Source organism: Oncorhynchus tshawytscha, unplaced genomic scaffold (assembly GCF_018296145.1).
Source record: "Oncorhynchus tshawytscha isolate Ot180627B unplaced genomic scaffold, Otsh_v2.0 Un_contig_993_pilon_pilon, whole genome shotgun sequence".
In the NCBI taxonomy this organism is placed as follows: domain Eukaryota; kingdom Metazoa; phylum Chordata; class Actinopteri; order Salmoniformes; family Salmonidae; genus Oncorhynchus; species Oncorhynchus tshawytscha.
The window spans coordinates 67275-95054 of record NW_024609715.1 but is presented as its reverse complement, the minus strand read 5'-3'; the positions used below and the strand labels follow the sequence as shown (position 1 = coordinate 95054).

Sequence of the window (27780 nt, the reverse complement as noted above, 5' to 3'; positions counted from 1 at the left end):
GGCAGGTAGCCTAGTGGTTAGAGCAGGGAGCCTAGTGGTTAGAGCAGGTAGCCTAGTGGTTAGAGCTTTATTTAACTCTCTGCAAACTGGAAACGATTTATCCGGAGGCTGCATTCATTGTAGCTGGGGATTTTAACAAGGCTAATCTGAAAACAAGACTCCCTAAATTTTATCAGCATATCGATTGTGCAACCAGGGGTTCCGCGACGCATATAAGGCCCTGCCCCGCCCCCTTTCGGAAAAGCTGACCACGACTCCATTTTGTTGATCCCTGCCTACAGACAGAAACTAAAACAAGAAGCTCCCACGCTGAGGTCTGTCCAACGCTGGTCCGACCAAGCTGACTCCACACTCCAAGACTGCTTCCATCACGTGGACTGGGAGATGTTTCGTATTGCGTCAGACAACAACATTGACGAATACGCTGATACGGTGTGCGAGTTCATTAGAACGTGCGTTGAAGATGTCGTTCCCATAGCAACGATTAAAACATTCCCTAACCAGAAACCGTGGATTGATGGCAGCATTCGTGTGAAACTGAAGGCACGAACCACTGCTTTTAATCAGGGCAAGGTGTCTGGTAACATGGCTGAATACAAACAGTGCAGCTATTCCCTCCGCAAGGCTATCAAACAAGCTAAGCGCCAGTACAGAGACAAAGTAGAATCTCAATTCAACGGCTCAGACACAAGAGGTATGTGGCAGGGTCTACAGTCAATCACGGACTACAGGAAGAAACCCAGCCCAGTCACGGACCAGGATGTCTTGCTCCCAGGCAGACTAAATAACTTTTTTGCCCGCTTTGAGGACAATACAGTGCCACTGACACGGCCTGCAACGGAAACATGCGGTCTCTCCTTCACTGCAGCCGAAGTGAGTAAGACATTTAAACGTGTTAACCCTCGCAAGGCTGCAGGCCCAGACGGCATCCCCAGCCGCGCCTCAGAGCATGCGCAGACCAGCTGGCCGGTGTGTTACGGACATATTCAATCAATCCCTATACCAGTCTGCTGTTCCCACATGCTTCAAGAGGGCCACCATTGTTCCTGTTCCCAAGAAAGCTAAGGTAACTGAGCTAAACGACTACCGCCCGTAGCACTCACATCCGTCATCATGAAGTGCTTTGAGAGACTAGTCAAGGACCATATCACCTCCACCCTACCTGACACCCTTGACACACTCCAATTTGCTTACCGCCCAAACAGGTCCACAGACGATGCAATCTCAACCACACTGCACACTGCCCTAACCCATCTGGACAAGAGGAATACCTATGTGAGAATGCTGTTCATCGACTACAGCTCGGCATTTAACACCATAGTACCCTCCAAGCTCGTCATCAAGCTCGAGACCCTGGGTCTCGACCCCGCCCTGTGCAACTGGGTACTGGACTTCCTGACGGGCCGCCCCCAGGTGGTGAGGGTAGGCAACAACATCTCCTCCCGCTGATCCTCAACACTGGGGCCCCACAATGGTGCGTTCTGAGCCCTCTCCTGTACTCCCTGTTCACCCACGACTGCGTGGCCACGCACGCCTCCAACTCAATCATCAAGTTTGCGGACGACACAACAGTGGTAGGCTTGATTACCAACAACGACGAGACGGCCTACAGGGAGGAGGTGAGGGCCCTCGAGTGTGGTGTCAGGAAAATAACCTCACACTCAACGTCAACAAAACTAAGGAGATGATTGTGGACTTCAGGAAACAGCAGAGGAACACCCCCCATCCACATCGATGGAACAGTAGTGGAGAGGGTAGCAAGTTTTAAGTTCCTCGGCATACACATCACAGACAAACTGAATTGGTCCACTCACACAGACAGCATCGTGAGGAAGGCGCAGCAGCGCCTCTTCAACCTCAGGAGGCTGAAGAAATTCGGCTTGTCACCAAAAGCACTCACAAACTTCTACAGATGCACAATCGAGAGCATCCTGGCGGGCTGTATCACCGCCTGGTATGGCAACTGCACCGCCCTCAACCGTAAGGCTCTCCAGAGGGTAGTGAGGTCTGCACAACGCATCACCGGGGCAAACTACCTGGCCTCCAGGACACCTACACCACCCGATGCTACAGGAAGGCCATAAAGATCATCAAGGACATCAACCACCCGAGCCACTGCCTGTTCACCCCGCTGCCATCCAGAAGGCGAGGTCAGTACAGGTGCATCAAAGCTGGGACCGAGAGACTGAAAAACAGCTTCTATCTCAAGGCCATCAGACTGTTAAACAGCCACCACTAACATTGAGTGGCTACTGCCAACACACTGTCAATGACACTGACTCTACTCCAGCCACTTTAATCATGGGAATCGATGGGAAATGATGTAAATATATCACTAGCCACTTTAAACAATGCTACCTTATATAATGTTACTTACCCTACATTGTTCATCTCATATGCATACGTTGATACTGTACTCTATATCATCGACTGCATCCTTATGTAATACATGTATCACTAGCCACTTTAACTATGCCACTTGGTTTACATACTTATCTCATATGTATATACTGTACTCGATATCATCTACTGTATCTTGCCTATGCTGCTCTGTACCATCACTCATTCATATATCCTTATGTACATATTCTTTATCCCCTTACACTGTGTATGACAGTAGTTTTTTTTGGAATTGTTAGTTAGATTACTTGCTCGTTATTACTGCATTGTCGGAACTAGAAGCACAAGCATTTCGCTACACTCGCATTAACATCTGCTAACCATGTGTATGTGACAAATAAAATTTGATTTGATTTGATTTGAGGTAGCCTAGTGGTTAGAGCAGGGAGCCTAGTGGTTAGAGCAGGTAGCCTAGTGGTTAGAGCAGGTAGCCTAGTGGTTAGAGCAGGTAGCCTAGTGGTTAGAGCAGGTAGCCTAGTGGTTAGAGCAGGTAGCCTAGTGGTTGAGGAGCAGGTAGCCTAGTGGTTAGAGGGGCAGGTAGCCTAGTGGTTAGAGCAGGTAGCCTAGTGGTTAGAGCAGGTAGCCCTAGTGGTTAGAGCAGGTAGCCTAGTGGTTAGAGGTAGCAGGTAGCCTAGTGGTTAGAGCAGGTAGCCTAGTGGTTAGAGCAGGTAGCCTAGTGGTTAGAGCAGGTAGCCTAGTGGTTAGAGCAGGTAGCCTAGTGGTTAGAGCAGGTAGCCTAGTGGTTAGAGCAGGTAGCCTAGTGGTTAGAGCAGGTAGCCTAGTGGTTAGAGCAGGTAGCCTGGTGGTTAGAGCATTGGGACAGTAACCGAAAGGTTGCTAAATCGAATCCCCGAGCTGACAAGGTAAAAACCTGTAGTTCTGCCCCTGAACAAGGCAGTTAACCCACTGTTCCTAGGCCGTCATTGTAAATAAGAATTTGTTCTCAACTGACTTTCGTAATTAAATAAAACATACAAATAATACAGATTCTGTTGTGTTTGAGAGCATTTTTAAACTCTAAATGAGTGAGAAATAGATGTCATTAAGCAGGTTTCCATCCAACCATCATATGGAAGTAAACTTGGAGTCATGCGACGATGTGATTCACAGTTTAAGCTACAGATGTAATAAGTGATGAACAGGGAGGTGAAAGATGAACTTGATGAACTTGCCTACTTGATGCTCCTTCACAATAAATATCCAGGGTCATTTGACCCCCCCCCCCGTCCCCCCCAAAATAAATCTAGCCCTTATCCATAATAATCTCATCATGTAGGCTAACCCCACACTGTATGTGCCAGCTGTTGGCTCAAGTGCACAGGCCAAGACCACAGCAACGTCTTATAGAGAACGACACACAACAACAACGTCTGATGAAGCTCGGCACCGACACACAGCAACGTCTAGAGAACGACACACAGCAACGTCTAGAGAACGGCACACAGCAACGTCTAGAGAACGGCACACAGCAACGTCTAGAGAACGGCACACAGCAACGTCTAGAGAACGACACACAGCAACGTCTAGAGAACGACACACAGCAACGCAACTCTAGAACGACACACAGCAACGTCTAGAGAACGACACACAGCAACGTCTGAGAAGCTCTAGAGAACGACACAGCAACGTCTAGAGAACGACACACAGCAACGTCTAGAGAACGACACACAGCAACGTCTAGAGAACGACACACAGCAACGTCTAGAGAACGACACACAGCAACGTCTAGAGAACGACACACAGCAACGTCTAGAGAACGACACACAGCAACGTCTAGAGAACGACACAGCAACGTCTGAGAGAACGAACACAGCTCTAGAGAACGACACACAACGCAACGTCTAGAGAACGACACACAGCAACGTCTAGAGAACGACACAGCAACGTCTAGAGAACGGCACACAGCAACGTCTAGAGAACGACACACAGCAACGTCTAGAGAACGACACACAGCAACGTCTAGAGAACGGCACACAGCAACGTCTAGAGAACGACACACAGCAACGTCTAGAGAACGACACAGCAACGTCTAGAGAACGACACACAGCAACGTCTAGAGAACGACACACAGCAACGTCTAGAGAACGACACAGCAACGTCTGATGAAGCTCTAGAGGACACACAACAACGTCTAGAGAACGACACACAGCAACGTCTGATGAAGCTCTAGAGAACGACACACAACAACGTCTAGAGAACGACACACAGCAACGTCTGATGAAGCTCTAGAGAACGACACACAACAACGTCTAGAGAACGACACACAGCAACGTCTGATGAAGCTCTGAGAACGAACACAACAACGCCTAGAGAACGACACACAGCAACGCTAGAGAACGAACGACGTCTAGAGAACGACACACAGCAACGTCTGAGAACGAACACAGCAACGTCTAGAGAACGGCACACAGCAACGTCTAGAGAACGTCTAGAGAACGACACACAGCAACGTCTGATGAAGCTCTAGAGAACGGCACGACACACAGCAACGTCTGAGAAGAGACGACACACAGCAACGTCTGATGAAGCTCTAGAGAACGACACACAGCAACGTCTGATGAAGCACTAGAGAACGACACACAGCAACGTCTGATGAAGCTCTAGAGAACGACACACAGCAACGTCTAGAGAACGACACACAACGTCTGCGGCACACAGCAACGTCTGATGAAGCTCTAGAGAACGACACACAACAACGTCTAGAGAACGACACACAGCAACGTCTGATGAAGCTCTAGAGAACGACACACAACAACGTCTAGAGAACGACACACAGCAACGTCTGATGAAGCTCTAGAGAACGACACACAGAGAACAACGTCTAGAGAACGACACACAGAACGGCCTAGGGCTTTAGCAACGTCTGATGAAGCTCTAGAGAACGACACACAACAACGTCTAGAGATCGACACACAGCAACGTCTAGAGAACGGCACCGACACACAGCAACGTCTAGAGAACGACACACAGCAACGTCTAGAGAACGACACACAGCAACGTCTAGAGAACGGCACACAGCAACGTCTAGAGAACGGCACACAGCAACGTCTAGAGAACAACACACAATGTCTGATGAAGCTCTAGAGAACGGCACCGACACACAGCAACATCTGATGAAGCTCTAGAGAACGACACCCAGCAACGTCTTATGAACCTCTAGAGAACGACACACAGCAACGTCTGATGAAGCACTAGAGAACGGCACCGACACCGACACACAGCAACATCTGATGAAGCTCTAGAGATCGACACACAGCAACGTCTAGAGAACGACACAGCAACGTCTAGAGAACGGCACACAGCAACGTCTGATGAAGCTCTAGAGAACGACACAGCAACGTCTAGAGAACGACACAGCAACGCCTGATGAAGCTCTAGAGAACGACACACAGCAACGTGATGCTTTAAACAGAGGCTGTATAACGAGGCCAGGGCTTTAATGCGGGGTAAAGACCCATACTTCATAACGTGAAGGTTCCATAGCTTCATCACCTCCTTCTCTCCATCGTTCACGTCTGTAAACTCCTGGATTTGCTGTAGACAGAACAACAGTCAGAGTGGATCCAGAGTCAAGTTGGAGACTCCAAACCCAATGTCTACCTGCTAAGTGTGTATCTCACCATGTGTGGTAGCTACCTGCTCAGTGTGTGTTTGCGTCTCTCACCATGATGGTCCTCTCTCGGAGCCAGAAGGGGTCTGTCTCATCCTCACTGTCGTGATCTACCTCCTGGGGTGTTTTGGGGGAGAACAGCTGTCTGAGCGGAAGTAGAGGCGGTTGTGACCTGGGATGATTCTCTGCTGGTCTCCCTCTCCTCCATCAGCCTCCAGGAACTCACACAGACTGGGGGAGGAGGAGACGCTTTGGTCTAAGGGGAGGAGAGGGAGGGGTTAGTAAGTGAATGTCAATTGTACCTGAATACATACATGCTTTAGCCTACAGGAAGAGAGGGAGATGGGTAGGGGAGAATGAATATAAATATGAGAGAGAGAGAAGAGAGAAGAGAGAGGAGGGAGGTAAAGATCCTATTGGAAGGAGAACAGAAGAGAGGGAAAGAGAGAGAGGTAAAGATCCTATTGGAAGGAGAACAGAAGAGAGGGAAAGAGAGAGGTAAAGATCCTATTGGAAGGAGAACAGAGGAGAGGGAAAGAGAGAGAGGTAAAGATCCTACTGGAAGGAGAACAGAAGAGAGGGAAAGAGAGAGAGGTAAATATCCTACAGGAAGGAGAACAGAGGAGAGGGAAAGAGAGAGAGGTAAAGATCCTATTGGAAGGAGAACAGAAGAGAGGGAAAGAGAGAGAGGTAAATATCCTACAGGAAGGAGAACAGAAGAGAGGGAAAGAGAGAGGTAAAGATCCTATTGGAAGGAGAACAGAAGAGAGGGAAAGAGAGAGAGGTAAATATCCTACAGGAAGGAGAACAGAGAGGGAAAGAGGAGGTAAAGATCCTATTGGAAGGAGAACAGAGAGGGAAAGAGAGAGAGGTAAATTTCCTACAGGAAGGAGAACAGAGGAGAGGTTTGTCCAAAGAGAGAGGTAAATATCCTACAGGAAGGAGAACAGAGGAGAGGGAAAGAGAGAGAGACAGAAATATCCTACAGGAAGGAGAACAGAGGAGAGGGAAAGAGAGAGAGGTAAATATCCTACAGGAAGGAGAACAGAGGAGAGGGAAATGTCCTCCATCATGTAGGTAAAGATCCTATTGGAAGGAGAACAGAGGAGAGGGAAAGAGAGAGGTAAATATCCTACAGGAAGGAGAACAGAAGAGAATATGATCATGTACAGTAGACTACAGACAGAAAGATCCTATCAGGAAGGAGAACAGAGGAGAGGGAAAGACAGTAGAGGTAAATATCCTACTGGAAGGAGAACAGAGGAGAGGGAAAGAGAGAGAGGTAAATATCCTCCATCAGGAAGGAGAACAGAGGAGAGGGAAAGAGAGAGACTAAAGATCCTATTGGAAGGAGAACAGAGGAGAGGGAAAGAGAGAGACTACAGAAATATCCTCCATCAGGAAGGAGAACAGAGGAGAGGGAAAGACAGTAGACTACAGACAAATATCCTCCATCAGGAAGGAGAACAGAGGAGAGGGAGAGACAGTAGACTAAATATCCTACAGGAAGGAGAACAGAGGTTCCTCCAGAGGGAAAGAGAGAGGTAAAGATCTTCTTGAAGAGGCAGCTGCAATATGTCCCTCCATCAGTACAGTAGACTAAAGCTAGCTATGCTCTTCCTCCATTTCTGAATGAATTTGACAACATTTCTTTTTAGCTGGCAACATAACTGAGCAAGATTTTGTTTGTGTACTGCTACATGTGGATAACATAGACAATAGTTTGTCACTGGTTTGGGCTAGTAAAGACAGACAATATGTTCCTAGATGGCAAACCAGAAGACTATGGAAGAGAGGGAGGAGAGAACTATGTTCCTCCATCATGTACAGACAGTAGACTACAGACAGACAATATGTTCCTCCATGTACAGTAGACTACAGACAGACAATATGTCCCTCCATCATGTTTAGTAGACTACAGACAGACAATATGTCCCTCCATCATGTACAGTAGACTACAGACAATATGTTCCTCCATCATGTACAGTAGACTACAGACAATATGTTCCTCCATCATGTACAGTAGACTACAGACAGACAATATGTTCCTCCATCATGTACAGTAGACTACAGACAGACAATATGTTCCTCCATCATGTACAGTAGACTACAGACAATATGTCCCTCCATGTTTACAGTAGACTACAGACAGACAATATGTTCCTCCATCATGTACAGTAGACTACAGACAATATGTCCCTCCATCATGTACAGTAGACTACAGACAATATGTTCCTCCATCATGTACAGTAGACTACAGACAATATGTTCCTCCATCATGTACAGTAGACTACAGACAATATGTCCCTCCATCATGTACAGTAGACTACAGACAATATGTTCCTCCATCATGTACAGTAGACTACAGACAGACAATATGTCCCTCCATCATGTACAGTAGACTACAGACAATATGTTCCTCCATCATGTACAGTAGACTACAGACAGACAATATGTCCCTCCATCATGTACAGTAGACTACAGACAATATGTTCCTCCATCATGTACAGTAGACTACAGACAGACAATACGTTCCTCCACTGTGTGACTCTCAGAAATGACCATCTTGCGTTCAGGCTTTCCAGCAGTCTTCTTAGATTTGAAAAGCAGGGAGCATATCATTTTACAATTGTAAAGTAACAAACCAGTCAGAACCCATGTATATTAGTTCATATACAGCAGCAACTACATACATGTCTGATAGGTCCCTTTATCTGCTACCTGGACTTCTAGTTGACTTGGCCTTTACGACTATAGGGGTGTGTGTTACCTGCAGATGAAGGTGTGTGTGTGTGTCTGTCTGCGTTACCTGCAGATTAAGGTGTGTGTGTGTGTCTGTCTGCATTACCTGCAGATGAAGGTGTGTGTGTGTGTGTGACCCACACGTGTGTACCCAGTTACCTGCAGATGAAGGTGTGTGTGTGTGTGTGTGTGTGACCCACACGTGTGTACCCAGTTACCTGCAGACGAGGATGTGTGTGACGGGGGATCTCTTGACGGGTCCGTTCCTGCTGAAGGCGAAGCCGGGCTGACTGTGAATATCCCGAGGATTCCCAGCGTGCACCCCGTCATAACGCTCATTAATAGACACGTCTATCCTCGCTCCTTTAGGGTGGGGCTGGTGAGGTCATAGAACATGTCAATCACAACAGACCTGTATAGTTTAATAACCAGCCCTTAATTCAGCCCCCAATATGTACAGCTCCTGACAGTACAACCCCCCCACCCCACACACACACCCCCGGTCTCTCTCACCTCCTAGGCTGTTTACACAGCCAACCCAAATATTGGCAAAATATCAGAATTGGGCTGCCTGTCTAAATGTAGTCATAGTTGAAGAAGTATCTGCTGTGGGCCAGTTTGAGGTGACTGTAGTCCTCTACAGTTCAGAGTGCACCAGACACACACACACTCTGTCTCTGGGTCTCTCTCTCTCGCTTCCCCTCGTTCTCACCACGTAGTTGAAGATGAATCTGCTGTGGGCCAGTTTGAGGTGTTTGAGGAGACTGTAGAGTCTCCTACAGTTCAGAGTGCACCAGGGACAGTGGAGGTCATCTCTAGCCTCGGTCTGCTGCTGTGTGTTGTGGTTATACAGGAACTAGAGACAGAAGGAGAGAGAGAGAGGGAGGGAGAGAGAGAGGGGTGAGGGAGGGAGGGGGGAGAGGAGAGGAGAGGGAGAGAGGGAGAGAGAGAAAGAGGGAGAGGAGAGGGAGAGCGTGAGAAGGATATAGACTATGTAATTCTACACAAAAGGTCAGCCAGTCTGACCATAGAGTATGAGTCAGTAGAAACTATGAAACTCCCCATCATAGACAGCCAAGTCTGAAATACATTGTACCAAATGGGACCCTATGGCCTACATAGTGAACCATGGGCCCTGGTCAAATGAAGGGCACTATATAGGGAACAGGATGCAGACCTGCTATAAAAGGACCAGGTCTCTAATAACCCCCAGTCAGACCTGCTATAAAGGACCAGGTCTCTAATACCATCCACCCCCCAGTCAGACCTGTTATAAAGGACCAGGTCTCTAATACCATCCACCCCCCAGTCAGACCTGTTATAAAGGACCAGGTCTCTAATAACCCCCAGTCAGACCTGTTATAAAGGACCAGGTCTCTAATAGACCCCAGGTCTCTAATAACCCCCAGTCAGACCTGTTATAAAGGACCAGGTCTCTAATAACCCCCAGTCAGACCTGTTATAAAGGACCAGGTCTCTAATAACCCCCAGTCAGACCTGCTATAAAGGACCAGGTCTCTAATAACCCCCAGTCAGACCTGCTATAAAGGACCAGGTCTCTAATAACCCCCAGTCAGACCTGCTATAAAGGACCAGGTCTCTAATAACCCCCAGTCAGACCTGCTATAAAGGACCAGGTCTCTAATAACCCCCAGTCAGACCTGTTATAAAGGACCAGGTCTCTAATAACCCCCAGTCAGACCTGTTATAAAGGACCAGGTCTCTCATACCATCCACCTCCAGTCAGACCTGTTATAAAGGACCAGGTCTCTCATACCATCCACCTCCAGTCAAGACACATAACAAGAGAACAAAAGACAAGCACAACACAACTGTGATTCAGACATGGATTGCACAATGCAATCTGCTCTAAAGTCAAGAATACGAGTGTGTTTCTTCCTCTCACCTGGTAGAATATGCGTAGATTGTCACTTGGTTCCTCAAGTGTGTGTTCTTGTCTCATCTGAAACTCTGTACTGCTGAAGGAGTCTTTCACAGCTACAGAGAGAGGGAAGAAACGTGTTCCACGTTTAAAGGGATTCTTTGGTGAGGTCATAGAACGTGTCCCACATTTAAAGGGATACTTTAACCTGCTCCACGTTTAAAGGGATACCTTTTTAACCTGCTCCACGTTTAAAGGGTTCCATTTAAAGGGATACTTTAACCTGTTCCACGTTTAAAGGGATACTTTAACCTGTTCCATAAAGGGATACTTTAACCTGTTCCACGTTTAAAGGGATACTTTAACCTGTTCCACGTTTAAAGGGATACTTTAACCTGTTCCACGTTTAAAGGGATACTTTAACCTGTTCCACGTTTAAAGGGATACTTTAACCTGTTCCACGTTTAAAGGGATACTTTAACCTGTTCCACGTTTAAAGGGATACTTTAACCTGTTCCACGTTTAAAGGGATACTTTAACCTGTTCCACGTTTAAAGGGATACTTTAACCTGTTCCACGTTTAAAGGGATACTTCAGGATTTTGGTAATGAAGCCCTTTATCGACTTCCCCAGAAATCAGATGAACTCGTGGATACTACTTTTATTTCTCAGTGTCCAGTATGAAGGATGTTGCTAACTATCACTGGCGCAATTGCTAACTAATGTTCGCTAGCAGACACCACAGACTTCCAGTCATTGTGCTAACGCTAGTTAGCATTGGCTCACAAAACTACCTCTTAACTTCCTTTATACCGGACGCAAAGACATAAAAATGATATTAATTTAAACATGGTATATGTTAAAGTATCCCTTTAAATTGACACCATTTAGTGAGCTTCTACAGATTACAACAGTCCGTATGTGTGCGTGTGCGTCGTCTGGCCCGTGTCTCACCTACGGTCTGAGTGGGTCTGAGGGAGCAAGGCTTATGGTCGGAGGTCAGGCTGCTAGCGTCAGCGTTCCGCGTGGCGAGGGTTTGGCCACAGGGGCCGTCGACCTATCACTGGGCTCGCCTGTCCAACGCAGTGTGAACTGGAGAGTAGGACCCTTGGAGAACGTCTCAAACGGAGGGAGGAGCTACAGAAAGTGGGGGAGAGAGAGAGAGACAAAGACATGAGTAAAGGGAAGTGCTGACCTCTTCCTGTCTGTTCAGAGGGGAAGACCAGAGGCCTGGGAGGAGGAATTACATACTAGTGATGCACCGTATACAAAACTTCTGGACTTTTTTTTATCAACGATACAATCATTTTTATTTTCGGTACTTTCTGCCAAATGTATCTCACGGATCAAATTTGTTTATCAACGCAGTCGATGTCCCCAACGGAGTGCACCGTCTGGGAGTCTGTCGCCACTTAGCCTGTACTGGGAGTCTGGTACTGTTAGCTCTCCACTTAGCCTGTACTGGGAGTCTGGACTGCATGTTAGCTCCACACTAGCCTGTACTGGGAGTCTGGACTGTATGTTAGCTCACTTAGCCTGTACTGGGAGTCTGGACTGTATCATGTTAGCTCTCCACTTAGCCTGTACTGGGAGTCTGGACTGTATCATGTTAGCTCTCCACTTAGCCTGTACTGGGAGTCTGCCTGTACTGTCTGGATCATGTTAGCTCTCCACTTAGCCTGTACTGGGAGTCTGGACTGTATCATGTTAGCTCTCCACTTAGCCTGTACTGGGAGTCTGGACTGTATCATGTTAGCTCTCCACTTAGCCTGTACTGGGAGTCTGGACTGTATCATGTTAGCTCTCCACTTAGCCTGTACTGGGAGTCTGGACTGTATCATGTTAGCTCTCCACTTAGCCTGTACTGGGAGTCTGGACTGTATCATGTTAGCTCCCCACTTAGCCTGTACTGGGAGTCTGGACTGTATCATGTTAGCTCCCCTTAGCCTGTACTGGGAGTCTGGACTGTATCATGTTAGCTCCCATGTTAGCTCTCCACTTAGCCTGTACTGGGAGTCTGGACTGTCTGGACTGTATCATGTTAGCTCCCCAGCCTGTACTGGGAGTCTGGACTGTATCATGTTAGCTCCCACTCAGCCTGTACTAGTCTGTATCATGTTAGCTCCCCACTTAGCCTGTACTGGGAGTCTGGTCTACTGTATCATGTTAGCTCCCCTTAGCCTCCTGTACTGTATCATGCTCTGTACTGGGAGTCTGTCTGGACTGTATCATGTTAGCTCCCCACCTGTACAGTCTGGACTGTATCATGTTAGCTCCCCACTCAGTCTACTGTATCATGTTAGCTCCCCACTCCTGTCCTGGGAGTCTGGACTGTATCATGTTAGCTCCCCACTCAGTCTACTGTATCATGTTAGCTCTCCACTTAGCCTCCACTGGGAGTCTGGACTGTATCATGTTAGCTCTCCACTTAGCCTGTACTGGGAGTCTGGACTGTATCATTTCAGCTCCCCACTCAGTCTACTGTATCATGTTAGCTCCCCACTCAGTCTACTGTATCATGTTAGCTCTCCACTTAGCCTGTACTGAGAGTCTGTACTGTATCATGTTAGCTCCCCACTCAGTCTACTGTATCATGTTAGCTCCCCTTACTGTACAGTCTGGACTGTATCATGTTAGCTCCCCACCTCAGTCTGGACTGTATCATGTTAGCTCCCACAGCCTGTACAGTCTGGACTGTATCATGTTAGCTCCCCACCTCAGTCTACTGTATCATGTTAGCTCCCACTCAGTCTGTACTGTATCATGTTAGCTCCCCACTCAGCTACTGTACTGTATCAGTCTGGTCTGGACTGTATCATGTTAGCTCCCCACTCAGTCTACTGTATCATGTTAGCTCTGTCTGGACTGTATCATGTTAGCTCCCCACTCAGTCTACTGTATCATGTTCCACTCCTGTACTGGGAGTCTGGACTGTATCATGTTAGCTCCCCACTCAGCCTGTACTGGGTCTGGACTGTAGCCATGTATCAGCTCCCCACTCAGTCTACTGTATCATGTTAGCTCCCCTCACTGTATCAGTCTACTGTCTACTGTATCATGTTAGCTCCCCACTCAGTCTACTGTATCATGTTAGCTCCCCACTCAGTCTACTGTATCATGTTAGCTCCCCACTCAGTCTACTGTATCATGTTAGCTCCCCACTCAGTCTACTGTATCATGTTAGCTCCCCACTCAGTCTACTGTATCATGTTAGCTCCCCACTCAGTCTACTGTATCATGTTAGCTCCCCACTCAGTCTACTGTATCATGTTAGCTCCCCACTCAGTCTACTGTATCATGTTAGCTCCCCACTCAGTCTACTGTATCATGTTAGCTCCCCACTCAGTCTACTGTATCATGTTAGCTCCCCACTCAGTCTACTGTATCATGTTAGCTCCCCACTCAGTCTACTGTATCATGTTAGCTCCCTCACTCAGTCTACTGTATCATGTTAGCTCCCCACTGTATCAGCCTGTACTGAAGTTAACACACTTGAATAATGCAACATTACGTGGAGAAATGTTGAAACTGATAATTACTAGTCTAAATCATACAGGGTAGAATAACTTTACAATGCATGAAGATACTGTAGCTTCCAACTGTGTAGCTAACTTTCCATGCTAGCGGACAGCTAAATAGTTAGGGTCAGAATAACTCATAGTTAGGCTCCTGATCCAGTCAGATGAACTCAGCTACTACTCTGTTCAATAGTTAGGCTCTCTGTTCATGTTAGGCTCCAGTCAGATGAACTCAGCTACTACTCTGTTCAATAGTTAGGCTCCTGATCCAGTCAGATGAACTCAGCTACTGTATCATGTTAGCTCTGTTCAATAGTTAGGCTCCTGATCCAGTCAGATGAACTCAGCTACTACTCTGTTCAATAGTTAGGCTCCTGATCCAGTCAGATGAACTCAGCTACTACTCTGTTCAATAGTTAGGCTCCTGATCCAGTCAGATGAACTCAGATACTACTCTGTTCAATAGTTAGGCTCTTAGTCAGATGAACTCAGCTACTACTCTGTTCAATAGTTTCCTGAAAATAACTCAGCTACTACTCTGTTCATGTTAGACAAATGTACAGATACACTTGTTCAAACAGCTCATTTAAAACTCACACTCTGTTCAATAGTTAGGCTCCTGATCTCAGAAACATAAAATGATGTGAATTCACATTTTAAATAGTTTCCTGCTCTGACTGGATCAGTTCAATAGTTAGCCTAACTATTGAACAGAGTAGTAGCTGAGTTCATACTGATGTGAAGATCAGGAGGCTCCTGCTCTATTGAACAGAGTAGTAGCTGAGTTCATCTGACTGGAACAGGAGCCTAACTATTGAACAGAGTAGTAGCTGAGTTCATCTGACTGGATCAGGAGCCTAACTATTGAACAGAGTAGTAGCTGAGTTCATCTGACTGGATCAGGAGCCTAACTATTGAACAGAGTAGTAGCTGAGTTCATCTGACTGGATCAGGAGCCATTCTGGGACTTGTTAATATACCTTTTATTTATTTACATTTTTTATTGAACTTTATTTAACGAGGCAAGTCAGTTAAGAACAAATTTATCTTATTTACAATGACGGCCTACCAAAAGGCAAATGGCCTCCTGCGGGGACGAGGGCTGGGATTAAAAATGACATACATACATACCATACATATAAAAAAATATAGTACCAAACACACATCACGACGAGAGACAACACAACAGCACATAAAGAGAGACCTAAAGACAACAACATAGCATGGCAGCAGCACATGACAACACAGGTATTGTTTTGGTATGGAGTAACGTGATACTAAACCTGGTTTCCAAGTCCAAATTGTGGTCTGGTGACAACACACACACGTACCTTTCCATCCAGGTTCGTTTCCCAGGTGGCTCTCTTCTTGTTGACAGGACAGTCCACCATCTGCTGCATAGACACCTCATACTCTCCATCTAACAACTGCAGACGCCTACACACACACACACACACACACACACACAAAAACATTAACAGCAACAGATACAACCCATCTAACAACTGCAGACGCCTGAAAGGAGGAAGGGACATCGGCCGTCTTCCAGAGCTTCAGATCGGTGATGCAGAGTGAGTCGTTTTTTGTAAAGAAAGTTGATTTCTAGACGGCCAACTGCAATGCAGTTGTTGTGGACCAAGCCCCACAGTCCTCCAGAGACGTGGACCAAGCCCCACAGTCCTCCAGAGACGTGGACCAAGCCCCACAGTCCTCCAGAGACGCGGACCAAGCCCCACAGTCCTCCAGAGACGCGGACCAAGCCCCACAGTCCTCCAGAGACGCGGACCAAGCCCCACAGTCCTCCAGAGACGCGGACCAAGCCCCACAGTCCTCCAGAGACCCCACAGTCCTCCAGAGACGTGACCAAGCCCCACAGTCCTCCAGAGACGCGGACCAAGCCCCACAGTCCTCCAGAGACGCGGACCAAGCCCCACAGTCCTCCAGAGACGCGGACCAAGCCCCACAGTCCTCCAGAGACGTGGACCAAGCCCCACAGTCCTCCAGAGACGTGGACCAAGCCCCACAGTCCTCCAGAGACGCGGACCAAGCCCCCAGAGTCCTCCAGAGCCCCACAGTCCTCCAGAGACGCGGACCAAGCCCCACAGTCCTCCAGAGACGCGGACCAAGCCCTCCTCCAGAGACGCGGACCAAGCCCCACAGTCCTCCAGAGACGGACCAAGCCCTCCAGAGACGCGGACCAAGCCCTCCAGAGACGCGGACCAAGCCCCACAGTCCTCCAGAGACGTGGACCAAGCCCCCACAGTCCTCCAGAGACGCGGACCAAGCCCCACAGTCCTCCAGAGACGCGGACCAAGCCCCACAGTCCTCCAGAGACGCGGACCAAGCCCCACAGTCCTCCAGAGACGCGGACCAAGCCCCACAGTCCTCCAGAGACGCGGACCAAGCCCCACAGTCCTCCAGAGACGCGGACCAAGCCCCACAGTCCTCCAGAGACGCGGACAAGCCCCACAGTCCTCCAGAGACGTGGACCAAGCCCCACAGTCCTCCAGAGACACGGAACAAGCCCCACAGTCCTCCAGAGACACGGAACAAGACCCAAGAACGCCGGAGGCAACAAGCCCCACAGTCCTCCAGAGACGTGTGCAGCATATGAGAGTGAGAATGAGAAAGAGACAGAATGTGTGTGAAAGAGGAATAACAAAAGAACACAACCCTGTGTGTGTGTGTGTGTGTGTGTGTACACTGTACTATACTGGTGAGTACCTTAAGTCCAAGAGTAGTAAACCAACTATAATTCAGACAAGTGAGGACATTCAGCCGGTCCTCACTTGTTAAAGTCTATTTTAGGGTTAGGTTTAGGGGTTAAGTTTAAGGGTTCAGGGTTAGGTTTAGGGGTTAAGTTTAAGGGTTCAGGGTTAGGTTTAGGGGTTAAGTTTAAGGGTTCAGGGGTTAGGTTTAGGGGTTAAGTTTAAGGGTTCAGGGTTAGGTTTAGGGGTTAAGTTTAAGGGTTCAGGGTTAGGTTTAGGGGTTAAGTTAAGTTTTTAGGGGTTCAGGGTTAGGTTTAGGGGTTAAGTTTAAGGGTTCAGGGTTAGGTTTAGGGGTTAAGTTTAAGGGTTCAGGGTTAGGTTTAGGGGTTAAGTTTAAGGGTTCAGGGTTAGGTTTAGGGGTTAAGTTTAAGGGTTTTAGGGGTTAAGTTTAGGGGTTAGGCTTTAGTTAAGTTTAGGGTTCAGGGTTAGGTTTAAGGGTTTAGGGGTTAAGTTTAAGGGTTCAGGGTTAGGTTTAGGGGTTAAGTTTAAGGGTTCAGGGTTAGGTTTAGGGGTTAAGTTTAAGGGTTCAGGGTTAGGTTTAGGGGTTAAGGGTTAGGGTTTAGGGGTTAGGTTTAAGGGTTCAGGGTTAGGTTTAGGGGTTAAGTTTAAGGGTTCAGGGTTAGGTTTAGGGGTTAAGTTTAAGGGTTCAGGGTTAGGTTTAGGGGTTAAGTTTAAGGGTTCAGGGTTAGGTTTAGGGGTTAAGTTTAAGGGTTCAGGGTTAGGTTTAGGGGTTAAGTTTAAGGGTTCAGGGTTAGGTTTAGGGGTTAAGTTTAAGGGTTCGGGGTTAGGTTTAGGGGTTAGGTTTAGGGAAAATAAGAACTTGAATGGGAATCCAATTGTTGGTTCCCAAAAAGTCCTCAAGTATAGTAAGACATATCTGTGTGTGTGTGTGTACCTGTTCTTATCAAACACAGTCATCTGAGCTACGAACGTCGTTTCTCCAACTTCTTCTTGTCTGACGGTGGAGCTTCTCTTCTTCCTGTTACACACCTCCTCTGTACCAATACAAGACTGGGGTTAACACACACACACGCACACACATCCTCTGTACCAATACAAGACTGGGGTTAACACACACACACACACACACCTCCTCTGTACCAATACAAGACTGGGGTTAACACACACACACACACACCACAAGACTGGGGTTCTCCTCTGTACCAATACAAGACTGGGGTTAACACACACACACACACACACACACACATGGGGTTCTCTGTACCAATACAAGACTGGGGTTCCAATACAAGACTGGGGTTACACACACACACACACATCCTCTGTACCAATACAAGACTGGGGTTAACACACACACACACACACACATCAAGACTCTGTACCAATACAAGACTGGGGTTAACACACACACACACACATCCTCTGTACCAATACAAGACTGGGGTTAACACACACACACACAATACAAGACTGGGGTTACACACACACACACCCTCTGTACCAATACAAGACTGGGGTTAACACACACACACACACACACCTCTGTACCAATACAAGACTGGGGTTAACACACACACACACACACACACATCCTCTGTACCAATACAAGACTGGGGTTAACACACACACACACCTCTGTACCAATACAAGACTGGGGTTAACACACACACACACACACACACATCCTCTGTACCAATACAAGACTGGGGTTACACACACACACCCCTCTGTACCAATACAAGACTGGGGTTAACACACACACACACCTCCTCTGTACCAATACAAGACTGGGGTTAACACACACACACATCCTCTGTACCAATACAAGACTGGGGTTAACACACACACACACACACATCCTCTGTACCAATACAAGACTGGGGTTAACACACACACACACAAGACACACACACACACACACACACACACACACATCCTGTACCAATACAAGACTGGGGTTAACACACACACACATCCTCTGTACCAATACAAGACTGGGGTTCACACACACACACACACACACATCCTCTGTTCCAATACTAGACTAGGGTTAACACACACACATCCTCTGTTCCAATACAAGACTGGGGTTCTCACACACACCCTGTACCAACACAAGACTGGGGTTCACACACACATCCTCTGTACCAATACAAGACTGGGGTTAACACACACACACCCTGTACCAATACAAGACTGGGGTTCACACACACACACCCTGTACCAATACAAGACTGGGGTTCACACACACATCCTCTGTACCAATACAAGACTGGGGTTCACACACACACACCCTCTGTACCAATACAAGACTGGGGTTCACACACACACACCACAGTACCAATACAAGACTGGGGTTCACACACACACCCCTGTACCAATACAAGACTGGGGTTCACACACACACACACACACACACCAATACTGTACCAATACAAGACTGGGGTTCACACACACACACACATCCTCTGTACCAATACAAGACTGGGGTTAACACACACACACACACACATCCTCTGTACCAATACAAGACTGGGGTTAACACACACACACACACCTCTGTACCAATACAAGACTGGGGTTAACACACACACACACACACCTCTGTACCAATACAAGACTGGGGTTACCACCACTGTACCAATACAAGACTGGGGTTCACACACACACACCCTGTACCAATACAAGACTGGGGTTCACACACACACACACCTGTACCAATACAAGACTGGGGTTCACACACACACACCCTGTACCAATACAAGACTGGGGTTCACATACACACACCCTGTACCAATACAAGACTGGGGTTCACATATACACACCCTGTACCAATACAAGACTGGGGTTCACATATACACACCCTGTACCAATACAAGACTGGGGTTCACACACACACACCCTGTACCAATACAAGACTGGGGTTCACACACACACACACACACACACACACACCTCTGTACCAATACAAGACTGGGGTTCACATATACACACACACACAAGACTGGGGTTCTCTGTACCAACCAATACAAGACTGGGGTTCACACACACACACACACACACACCCTGTACCAATACAAGACTGGGGTTCACAACACCCTGTACCAATACAAGACTGACACACACACATCCTCTGTGGACTGGGGTTCACATACACACACCCTGTACCAATACAAGACTGGGGTTCACACACACACACCCTGTACCAATACAAGACTGGGGTTCACACACACACACACCTGTACCAATACAAGACTGGGGTTCACACACACACACCCTGTACCAATACAAGACTGGGGTTCACACACACACACCAATACAAGACTGGGGTTCACACACATACACAGACTGGGGTTCACATACACACACCCTGTACCAATACAAGACTGGGGTTCACACACACACACCCTGTACCAATACAAGACTGGGGTTCACACACACACACCCTGTACCAATACAAGACTGGGGTTCACACACACACACACACACACACCCTGTACCAATACAAGACTGTTCCAACACAAGACCAATACAAGACTGGGGTTCACACACACATCCTCTGTGCCAATACAAGACTGGGGTTCACATACACACACCCTGTACCAATACAAGACTGGGGTTCACACACACACACCCTGTACCAATACAAGACTGGGGTTCACACACACACACACCCTGTACCAATACAAGACTGGGGTTCACACACACACACCCTGTACCAATACAAGACTGGGGTTCACACACACACACCCTGTGCCAATACAAGACTGGGGTTCACACACACACCTCTGTACCAATACAAGACTGGGGTTCACATACACACACCCTGTACCAATACAAGACTGGGGTTCACACACACACACACACCTGTACCAATACAAGACTGGGGTTCACATACACACACCCTGTACCAATACAAGACTGGGGTTCACACACACACACACCCTGTACCAATACAAGACTGGGGTTCACACACACACACCCTGTACCAATACAAGACTGGGGTTCACACACACACCCCTGTACCAATACAAGACTGGGGTTCACACACACACACCCTGTACCAATACAAGACTGGGGTTCACACACACACACACCCTGTACCAATACAAGACTGGGGTTCACACACACACACACACATACAAGACTGGGGTTCCAATACAAGACTGGGGTTCACATATACACACCCTGTACCAATACAAGACTGGGGTTCACACACACACACACACTGTTCACCAATACAAGACTGACTGGGGTTCACACACACACCTCTGTACCAATACAAGACTGGGGTTCACACACACACACACCTGTACCAATACAAGACTGGGGTTCACACACACACACCAATACAAGACTGTGGTTCCAATACAAGACCAATACAAGACTGGGGGGTTCACACATACACACCCTGTACCAATACAAGACTGGGGTTCACACACACACACACCCTGTACCAATACAAGACTGGGGTTCACACACATACACACACACACAGTGCCAATACAAGACTGGGGTTCACATATACACACCCTGTACCAATACAAGACTGGGGTTCAATGTACCAATACAAGACTGGGGTTCACACACATACACACACACACAGTGCCAATACAAGACTGGGGTTCACATATACACACCCTGTACCAATACAAGACTGGGGTTCACACACACACACACACACACACACACACACACACACACACACCTCTGTGCCAATACAAGACTGGGGTTCACATACACACACACACACACACAGTGCCAATACAAGACTGGGGTTCACACACACACACACACACACACACACACACACACACACTGCACCAATACAAGACTGGGGTTCACACACACACACACACAGTGCCAATACAAGACTGGGGTTCACACACACACAGTGTACCAATACAAGACTGGGGTTCACATACACACACCCTGTACCAATACAAGACTGGGGTTCACATACACACACCCTGTACCAATACAAGACTGGGGTTCACACACACACACACACACACACACACACACACACACACACACACACACCCCTGTACCAATACAAGACTGGAGTTCCCCCCACCCACATGTAGTTTAACTCCAGCACTAAGCCTACCTATATTCTCATTGGTCTGTCCATTGACCAGTCCGTTGTGCTGCGTCCTGCCTGGTCCAGACACTCTGAACAACAGGGAGTAGGACTTAACCGTGTGGCCGTTGCTGGCATCAAACTCACTACTGGACACCACCAGAGAAGGACAGGAGCCCGGCTTGGGCTGACTGCTGGGAGTGCTGCTGTCTGGGTTCAGAGGCACCTGTTTCTTCCCTGTAGGAACCTGCTTCACTGGACAGCTCACATCCTGGGGGAGGAAGAGAACGGGGGAGTGGAAATGTGTATGGGAGAGTGGGGAGAGAAGAGAGGATGAGAGAGAACAGGGGAGGGGAAATGTGTATGGGAGAGTGGGGAGAGAAGAGGATGAGAGAGAACAGGGGAGGGGAAATGTGTATGGGAGAGTGGGGAGAGAAGAGAGAAAAGAGGATGAGAGAGAACAGGGGAGTGGGAATGTGTATGGGAGAGTGGGGAGAGAAGAGAGAAAAGGATGGGAGAGATAGAGGGATAAAATGAGAGATGTGATTGCGCACACACACACACACACACATTTTTTACATTTAGCAGATGCTCTCACACTGTCTCTTACCTTCCTCTTCTTGTGACAGACTTTAACCAGCAGCACCTCTAGAGAAACAGAGTTCTGCTCATTTTCTGAGGCTACTGATGACTTCTCTGTAGAGGGAATGAGAAGACAGTAACCGTCAGGATTAGAGGGGAATAAGAAGACAGTAACCACTAGGATGAGAGGGGAATAAGAAGACAGTAACCGTCAGGATGAGAGGGGAATAAGAAGACAGTAACCGTCAGGATGAGGGGGGAATAAGAAGACAGTAACCGTCAGGATGAGAGGGGAATAAGAAGACAGTAACCGTCAGGATGAGAGGGGAATAAGAAGACAGTAACCGTCAGGATGAGGGGGAATAAGAAGACAGTAACCGTCAGGATTAGAGGGGAATGAGAGGGGAATAAGAAGACAGTAACCGTCAGGATGAGAGGGGAATAAGAAGACAGTAACCGTCAGGATGAGGGGAATAAGAAGACAGTAACCGTCAGGATGAGAGGGGAATAAGACAGTAACCGTCAGGATTAGAGGGGAATAAGAAGACAGTAACCGTCAGGATGAGAGGGGAATGAGAGGGGAATAAGACAGTAACTGTCAAGATGAGAGGGGAATAAGAAGACAGTAACCGTATAACGTGCATTTGATATCTGATTAAATTGATATTTGCCCTGCAAATAAGTTAAACACTTACCGACCATCGTCCCTACAAACATCAAGTTAAACACTTACCGACCATCATCCCTACAAACATCAAGTTAAACACTTACCGACCATCGTCCCTACAAACATCAAGTTAAACACTTACCGACCATCGTCCCTACAAACATCAAGTTAAACACTTACCGACCATCGTCCCTACAAACATCAAGTTAAACACTTACCGACCATCGTCCCTACAAACATCAAGTTAAACACTTACCGACCATCGTCCCTACAAACATCAAGTTAAACACTTACCGACCATCATCCCTACAAACATCAAGTTAAACACTTACCGACCATCATCCCTACAAACATCAAGTTACACTTACCGACCATCGTCCCTACAAACATCAAGTTAAACACTTACCGACCATCGTCCCTACAAACATCAAGTTAAACACTTACCGACCATCGTCCCTACAAACATCAAGTTACACTTACCAACTTTATGAAAGAACCCAGTGAAGGTGAGTTGCAGGTGTGAAGCCAGGCTGGGGACAGAGTTATACAAGAGTTAACAAAAAGACCTTAGATCTTATTCTTTCAGGTGTGAATGGGTGTTTTGGGACTATGGATATCAAGCACTTTGGGAGTTAAAGTAACAATCCACTCAAAAACGATATTCTACTCATTGATACAGTCCCATTTTGTTTTGCAAGTCATTGGTTAAGTACAGGACATTGGCCTGGAGAACTTTCAACAAGGAAAGTGTAGCAGGCCACATCATCACTGTATCAACAGTGGACTAATGGAAAAAGACCAGAGCTGTGTTCAAATACCCATACTAACATACTGTATACTACCTACTTAATGAGTACCCATACTAACATACTGTATACTACCTACTTAATGAGTACCCATACTAACATACTGTATACTACCTACTTAATGAGTACCCATACTAACATACTGTATACTACCTACTTAATGAGTACCCATACTAACATACTGTACATACTACTTAATGAGTACCCATACTAACATACTATACTACCTACCCATACTAACATACTAAATGAGTACCCTAACATACTGTATACTACCTATTTAATGAGTACCCATAACATACCGTATACTACCTACTTAATGAGTACCCATACTAACATACTGTATACTACCTACTTAATGAGTACCCATACTAACATACTGTATACTACCTACTTAATGAGTACCCATACTAACATACTGTATACTACCTACTTAATGAGTACCCATACTAACATACTGTATACTACCTACTTAATGAGTACCCATACTAACATACTGTATACCCATACTAACATACTGTATACCCATACTAACATACTGTATACCCATACTAACATACTGTATACTACCTATTTAATGAGTACCCATACTAACATACTGTATACTACCTACTTAATGAATACCCATACTAACATACTATATCCTACATACTTAATGAATATATACTATGAGTAAAAATGTAAGTAAACTGTAAACAAACAGTATCCTTTCAGTTGAGCGTACTAGCTCTTCTGCAGGAAGTTGATTCTGTTGCTATGCAACCTCTTGCTAGCTTGTTAGCATAACAAATAACTAGCTAGACATTTTACGACTTCGGGTGTGTTCATAAATTCAAATCTGGACTGCCAGAGTTGTGTTGTCAGATTGTCTGTTTGTAAATTCAGAGTGTTTGGCTCTCAAAGTGTTAACCCCCTCGTGGGTTAACTGCCTGTTCAGGGGCAGAACGACAGATTGTCAGCTCTGGGATTTGAACTTGCAACCTTCCGGTTACTAGTCCAACGCTCTAACCACTAGGCTAACCAGCCGCCCCAGTTAGTGTGGTTAGTATTGGAACACAGCTCTGGAAGATGATGGTCTGTTTACCTGTGTGCCTTCTGCTCAGCCCTCTTCTTCTCCACTCTGTACAGCAGGTGATCCACCCTGGAGGACTTCCTGACCCCCCCCAGAGAACCCCCAGGGTTAATAGACAGGACACACTGGGGATTTACACTGCATCTCTGAGGCTGTGTCCTCCTCCTCCACACTTGTGTTGCATACTGCCAGTCAAGGATTTAACCACGCTGGAAAAGTGCCCCACCCACTGCCCCTACAACCATCCAATGATGTTAAATCCATGACAGGAAGTGTGAAAGTGGGAGAATCAGACATCACCACTACATGAAGATATATATATCATCGTAAAGTGAGGATGTATTCAACCCATTGAGCCCTGTACACTCCTTGAAACTGGAGTGAAAAAGGCAGATTTTGGGGTATTTATAAATCTCCTAAACTGTAGCAGTGTCTGTTCAGTAACATGCTATACATGACATCAGAGCTCAGTGTCTGTACGGTAACATGCTATACATGACGTCAGAGCTCAGTGTCTGTTCAGTAACATGCTATACATGACGTCAGAGCTCAGTGTCTGTACAGTAACATGACGTCAGAGCTCAGTGTCTGTTCAGTAACATGCTATACATGACGTCAGAGCTCAGTGTCTGTACGGTAACATGACGTAAGAGCTCAGTGTCTGTACAGTAACATGCTATACATGACGTCAGAGCTCAGTGTCTGTTCAGTAACATGCTATACATGACGTCAGAGCTCAGTGTCTGTTCAGTAACATGCTATACATGACGTCAGAGCTCAGTGTCTGTTCAGTAACATGCTATACATGACGTCAGAGCTCAGTGTCTGTTCAGTAACATGCTATACATGACGTCAGAGCTCAGTGTCTGTACAGTAACATGCTATACATGACGTCAGAGCTCAGTGTCTGTTCAGTAACATGCTATACATGACGTCAGAGCTCAGTGTCTGTTCAGTAACATGCTATACATGACGTCAGAGCTCAGTGTCTGTTCAGTAACATGCTATACATGACGTCAGAGCTCAGTGTCTGTACAGTAACATGCTATACATGACGTCAGAGCTCAGTGTCTGTTCAGTAACATGCTATACATGACGTCAGAGCTCAGTGTCTGTTCAGTAACATGCTATACATGACGTCAGAGCTCAGTGGCTGTTCAGTAACATGCTAGAGCTCAGTGTCTGTTCAGTAACGTGAGCTCAGTGTCTGTTCAGTAACATGCTATACATGACGTCAGAGCTCAGTGGCTGTTCAGTAACATGCTATACATGACGTCAGAGCTCAGCTCAGAGCTCAGTGTCTGTTCAGTAAGTAACATGCTATACATGACGTCAGAGCTCAGTGTCTGTTCAGTAACATGCTATACATGACGTCAGAGCTCAGTGGCTGTTCAGTAACATGCTAACATGACGTAGAGCAGTGGCTGTTCAGCTCATGTGTCTGTTCAGTAACATGCTATACATGACGTCAGAGCTCAGTGTCTGTTCAGTAACATGCTATACATGACGTCAGAGCTCAGTGTCTGTTCAGTAACATGCTATACATGACGTCAGAGCTCAGTGGCTGTTGTAACATGTAACATGCTATGTATACAGAGCTCAGTGTCTGTTCAGTAACATGCTATACATGACGTCAGAGCTCAGTGTCTGTTCAGTAACATGCTATACATGACGTCAGAGCTCAGTGTCTGTTCAGTAACATGCTATACATGACGTCAGAGCTCAGTGTCTGTTCAGTAACATGCTATACATGACGTCAGAGCTCAGTGTCTGTTCAGTAACATGCTATACATGACGTCAGAGCTCAGTGTCTGTTCAGTAACATGCTATACATGACGTCAGAGCTCAGTGTCTGTTCAGTAACATGCTATACATGACGTCAGAGCTCAGTGTCTGTACAGTAACATGCTATACATGACGTCAGAGCTCAGTGTCTGTTCAGTAACATGCTATACATGACGTCAGAGCTCAGTGTCTGTTCAGTAACATGCTATACATGACGTCAGAGCTCAGTGTCTGTTCAGTAACATGCTATACATGACGTCAGAGCTCAGTGTCTGTTCAGTAACATGCTATACATGACGTCAGAGCTCAGTGGCTGTTCAGAGCTCAGTGTGTCTGTTCAGTAACATGCTATACATGACGTCAGAGCTCAGTGTGGCTGTTCAGTAACATGCTATACATGACGTCAGAGCTCAGTGGCTGTTCAGTAACATGCTATACATGACGCTCAGAGCTCAGTGTCTGTTCAGTAACATGCTATACATGACGTCAGAGCTCAGTGGCTGTTCAGTAACATGCTAGAGCTCAGTGTCTGTTCAGTAACATGCTATGACGTCAGAGCTCAGTGTCTGTTCAGTAACATGCTATACATGACGTCAGAGCTCAGTGTCTGTTCAGTAACATGCTATACATGACGTCAGAGCTCAGTGGCTGTTCAGTAACATGCGTAGAGCTCAGTGGCTGTTCAGTAACATGACGTCAGAGCTCAGTGTCTGTTCAGTAACATGCTATACATGCCGTCAGAGCTCAGTGTCTGTACAGTAACATGCTATACATGACGTCAGAGCTCAGTGTCTGTTCAGTAACATGCTATACATGACGTCAGAGCTCAGTGTCTGTTCAGTAACATGCTATACATGACGTCAGAGCTCAGTGTCTGTTCAGTAACATGCTATACATGACGTCA

General features: G+C 46.8%; 1 pseudogene; it reads right to left on the bottom strand.

Moving 5' to 3' along the window:
* Nucleotides 1–27780, bottom strand: part of LOC112242481 — a 37778-nt pseudogene that overhangs the window by 1239 nt on the left and 8759 nt on the right.